Source organism: Alligator mississippiensis, unplaced genomic scaffold (genome assembly GCF_030867095.1).
Source record: "Alligator mississippiensis isolate rAllMis1 unplaced genomic scaffold, rAllMis1 scaffold_22, whole genome shotgun sequence".
Classification (NCBI taxonomy): domain Eukaryota; kingdom Metazoa; phylum Chordata; order Crocodylia; family Alligatoridae; genus Alligator; species Alligator mississippiensis.
Window position 1 is genome coordinate 97,501 of NW_026775292.1, and position 5,000 is coordinate 102,500.

Sequence of the window (5,000 nt, forward strand, 5' to 3'; positions counted from 1 at the left end):
TCTCCTGGAACTCTCCCCCGGCCTGGCCCGCCGGGCCGCTCCCGGCCGGAGCTCCCACGTTAACCGCTCCCAACGCAACCGAGCAGAAGTTTTCCAAGTCCCACGGCGGACACCAGGTCCTCCCGGTTCCCCGTCAGGAGAGCCCCGCCACTCCTGGGGAAGCAAGCACCGCTGCCTGCCCGACCTCCGAGCCCATCACCGGGGGGGGGGGCGGGAGCCGGAATCGCGGGCCAGAGCCTGGAACTCTCGCACGGCCAGGCCCGCCGGATCGGGGCACGCTGCCTCCACGCTCGGTTGACAAGGCAGCGCGGCACGGTTCTTTTGCCCCGGAGGTTCCTCTGACCGACTTTCTGGAACCGAACATGGGCATTTAGGGTCCTGAAAACCGAGTCCCCCAAAATCTCCGCGAACCTTTCTTGGCAATATTGTAGATGCGGCACCCGGCCCAGCCACCGGGGCCAACCGCCGAAAGTGTCCGCCCTCCTGGAGCGAAGGCCCGGGCAAGGCCCGTTTGAAAAACCTCATACGGACTTCCGGAGCGCGAGCCCGGGCGCCAGGTCGACCCAGGGCCGACCTCCCGGGCCCCAGAGAGGCACGTCTCCGCCGCGGAAGCCGCCTGATGCCCGCGCCGAAGGCCCCCGGGCCCGCCCGGCCTCCGCGCAGGGCACCGGGGAGAAGTAGGAATCGTGGCCGGGCTCCTGGAACTCCTGCCCGGCCTGCCCCGCGGAAGCATGCCGGGTTCTCCCGCCGCGCCGTGCAGGTTCTTCCGCCCCTCGCCGGGGTAGCCGGGCTCCAACCGCTGGGCCCCGCAGCGTGGAAGGGCCCCTGCGAGTCGCCCCCCGGCCTGCACGCCCGCCGTGCAGTCGACCGGGTCGAAGCCGGAATCGCGGCCGGGTTCCTGGAACTCTCGCCCGGCCTGCCCGCCCGGCCCGCCCCCCGGGCCGGGGCTCCAGTCGACTTGGAGCCAAACTCGGTTTTGACCCCCTCCTGCAGCACGGTCCGGCCCCGGAGGTTCCTCCGTCCGACCTCCTGGAACCCAAGATGGGCATCCAGGGTCCCGAAATCCGTGTCCCCGAAAATCTCCGCGAACCTTTCCTGGCAATATTGTAGATGCGGCACCCGGCCCAGCCACCGGGGGCAACCGCCGAAAGTGTCCGCCCTCCTGGAGCGAAGGCCCGGGCAAGGCCCGTTTCAAAAACCTCATACGGACTTCCGGAGCCCGAGCCCCGGCGCCAGGTCGACCCAGGGCCGACCTCCCGGGCCCCAGAGAGGCTCGTCTCCGCCGCGGAAGCCGCCCGCCGCCCGCGCCGAAGGCCCCCGGGCCCGCCCGGCCTCCGGGCAGGGCACCGGGGAGAAGTAGGAATCGTGGCCGGGCTCCTGGAACTCCTGCCCGGCCTGCCACGCGGAAGCATGCCGGGTTCTCCCGCCGCGCCGTGCAGGTTCTTCCGCCCCTCGCCGGGGTAGCCGGGCTCCAACCGCTGGGCCCCGCAGCGTGGAAGGGGCCCTGCGAGTCGCCGCCGGCCTGCACGCCCGCCGTGCAGTCGACCGGGTCGAAGCCGGAATCGCGGCCGGGTTCCTGGAACTCTCGCCCGGCCTGCCCGCCCGGCCCGCCCCCCGGGCCGGGGCGCCAGTCGACATGGAGCCAAACTCGGTTTTGACCCCCTCCTGCAGCACGGTCCGGCCCCGGAGGTTCCTCCGTCCGACCTCCTGGAACCCAAGATGGGCATCCAGGGTCCCGAAATCCGTGTCCCCGAAAATCTCCGCGAACCTTTCCTGGCAATATTGTAGATGCGGCACCCGGCCCAGCCACCGGGGGCAACCGCCGAAAGTGTCCGCCCTCCTGGAGCGAAGGCCCGGGCAAGGCCCGTTTCAAAAACCTCATACGGACTTCCGGAGCCCGAGCCCCGGCGCCAGGTCGACCCAGGGCCGACCTCCCGGGCCCCAGAGAGGCTCGTCTCCGCCGCGGAAGCCGCCCGCCGCCCGCGCCGAAGGCCCCCGGGCCCGCCCGGCCTCCGGGCAGGGCACCGGGGAGAAGTAGGAATCGTGGCCGGGCTCCTGGAACTCCTGCCCGGCCTGCCACGCGGAAGCATGCCGGGTTCTCCCGCCGCGCCGTGCAGGTTCTTCCGCCCCTCGCCGGGGTAGCCGGGCTCCAACCGCTGGGCCCCGCAGCCTGGAAGGGCCCCTGCGAGTCGCCCCCCGGCCTGCACGCCCGCCGTGCAGTCGACCGGGTCGAAGCCGGAATCGCGGCCGGGTTCCTGGAACTCTCGCCCGGCCTGCCCGCCCGGCCCGCCCCCCGGGCCGGGGCTCCAGTCGACTTGGAGCCAAACTCGGTTTTGACCCCCTCCTGCAGCACGGTCCGGCCCCGGAGGTTCCTCCGTCCGACCTCCTGGAACCCAAGATGGGCATCTAGGGTCCCGAAATCCGTGTCCCCGAAAATCTCCGCGAACCTTTCCTGGCAATATTGTAGATGCGGCACCCGGCCCAGCCACCGGGGGCAACCGCCGAAAGTGTCCGCCCTCCTGGAGCGAAGGCCCGGGCAAGGCCCGTTTCAAAAACCTCATACGGACTTCCGGAGCCCGAGCCCCGGCGCCAGGTCGACCCAGGGCCGACCTCCCGGGCCCCAGAGAGGCTCGTCTCCGCCGCGGAAGCCGCCCGCCGCCCGCGCCGAAGGCCCCCGGGCCCGCCCGGCCTCCGGGCAGGGCACCGGGGAGAAGTAGGAATCGTGGCCGGGCTCCTGGAACTCCTGCCCGGCCTGCCACGCGGAAGCATGCCGGGTTCTCCCGCCGCGCCGTGCAGGTTCTTCCGCCCCTCGCCGGGGTAGCCGGGCTCCAACCGCTGGGCCCCGCAGCCTGGAAGGGCCCCTGCGAGTCGCCCCCCGGCCTGCACGCCCGCCGTGCAGTCGACCGGGTCGAAGCCGGAATCGCGGCCGGGTTCCTGGAACTCTCGCCCGGCCTGCCCGCCCGGCCCGCCCCCCGGGCCGGGGCTCCAGTCGACTTGGAGCCAAACTCGGTTTTGACCCCCTCCTGCAGCACGGTCCGGCCCCGGAGGTTCCTCCGTCCGACCTCCTGGAACCCAAGATGGGCATCTAGGGTCCCGAAATCCGTGTCCCCGAAAATCTCCGCGAACCTTTCCTGGCAATATTGTAGATGCGGCACCCGGCCCAGCCACCGGGGGCAACCGCCGAAAGTGTCCGCCCTCCTGGAGCGAAGGCCCGGGCAAGGCCCGTTTCAAAAACCTCATACGGACTTCCGGAGCCCGAGCCCCGGCGCCAGGTCGACCCAGGGCCGACCTCCCGGGCCCCAGAGAGGCTCGTCTCCGCCGCGGAAGCCGCCCGCCGCCCGCGGCGAAGGCCCCCGGGCCCGCCCGGCCTCCGGGCAGGGCACCGGGGAGAAGTAGGAATCGTGGCCGGGCTCCTGGAACTCCTGCCCGGCCTGCCCCGCGGAAGCATGCCGGGTTCTCCCGCCGCGCCGTGCAGGTTCTTCCGCCCCTCGCCGGGGTAGCCGGGCTCCAACCGCTGGGCCCCGCAGCGTGGAAGGGGCCCTGCGAGTCGCCGCCGGCCTGCACGCCCGCCGTGCAGTCGACCGGGTCGAAGCCGGAATCGCGGCCGGGTTCCTGGAACTCTCGCCCGGCCTGCCCGCCCGGCCCGCCCCCCGGGCCGGGGCGCCAGTCGACATGGAGCCAAACTCGGTTTTGACCCCCTCCTGCAGCACGGTCCGGCCCCGGAGGTACCCCTGCCCGACCTCCTGGAACCCAAGATGGGCAACTAGGGTCCCGAAAAGCGTGTCCCCGAAAATCTCCGCGGACCTTTCCTGGCAATATTGTAGATGCGGCACCCGGCCCAGCCACCGGGGGCAACCGCCGAAAGTGTCCGCCCTCCTGGAGCGAAGGCCCGGGCACGGCCCGTTTGAAAAACCTCATCGGGACTTCCAGGGCCGGAGCCCCGGCGCCAGGTCGACCCCGGGCCTCCCTCCCGGGGCCCAGCACGGCTCGTCTCCCCCGCGGGAGCATCCCGCCGCCCGCGCCGAAGGCCCCCGGACCTGCCCGGCCTCCGGGCAGGGCACCGGGGAGAAGTCGGAATCGCGGCCGGGCTCCTGGAACTCCCGCCCGGCCTGCCCCGCGGAGTCCTGCCCGGGCTCCCGCCGCCTTGGCCCGGGACGACCACCCCTCGGCGGGGTGCCTCGGCTCCGACCCCGGAGGCCCGGGTCCCTGCCGGGGCCCTTGGACCCGCCCCCCGGGCTGCCCTTCCACGGAGCCCTTGACCGGGACGAGATCGGAATTGTGGCCGAGCTCCTGGAACTCTCGCCCGGCCTGACCGCCTTCTCCGGCCCTTTTCCGGTTTTCCCCGTTGACCTGGCTCCAAACTCGGGTTTGGCCCCTCAGCACGGCAGGGTTCTGCCCCGAAGATCCCTCTGACCGGCTTTCTGGAACCGAACATGGGCATTGAGGGTCCTTAAAAACGTGTTCTCGAAAATCTCCGCGAACGTTTCTTGGCTATATTGTAGATGCGGCACCCGGCCCAGCCACCGGGACGAACCGCCGAAAGTGTCCGCCCTCCTGGATCGAAGGCCCGGGCAAGGCCCGTTTCAAAAACCTCATACGGACTTCCGTGGGGGGGGCGGGCACCAGGTCAACCCCACGTATGCCTATGGGGATTTTCGCTCCCCAGGTCAACCCCATGGATGCCTATCGGGATTTTCGCTCCCCAGGTCAACCCCATGGATGCCTATGGGCTTTTTCGGTCCCCAGCTCCACCCCAAGTATTCCTAGGGGCTTTTTCGCTCCCCAGCTCCACCCCATTTATTCCTATGGGGATTTTCAGTCCCCAGGTCAACCCCAAGTATTCCTAGGGGCTTTTTCGCTCCCCAGCTCCCCCCCCATGTATTCCTAAGGGCTTTTTCGGTCCCCAGCTCCACCCCAAGTATTCCTAGGGGTTTTTTCGCTCCCCAGCTCCACCCCATGTATTCCTAGGGGCTTTTCCGCTCCCCAGCTCCCCCCCCATG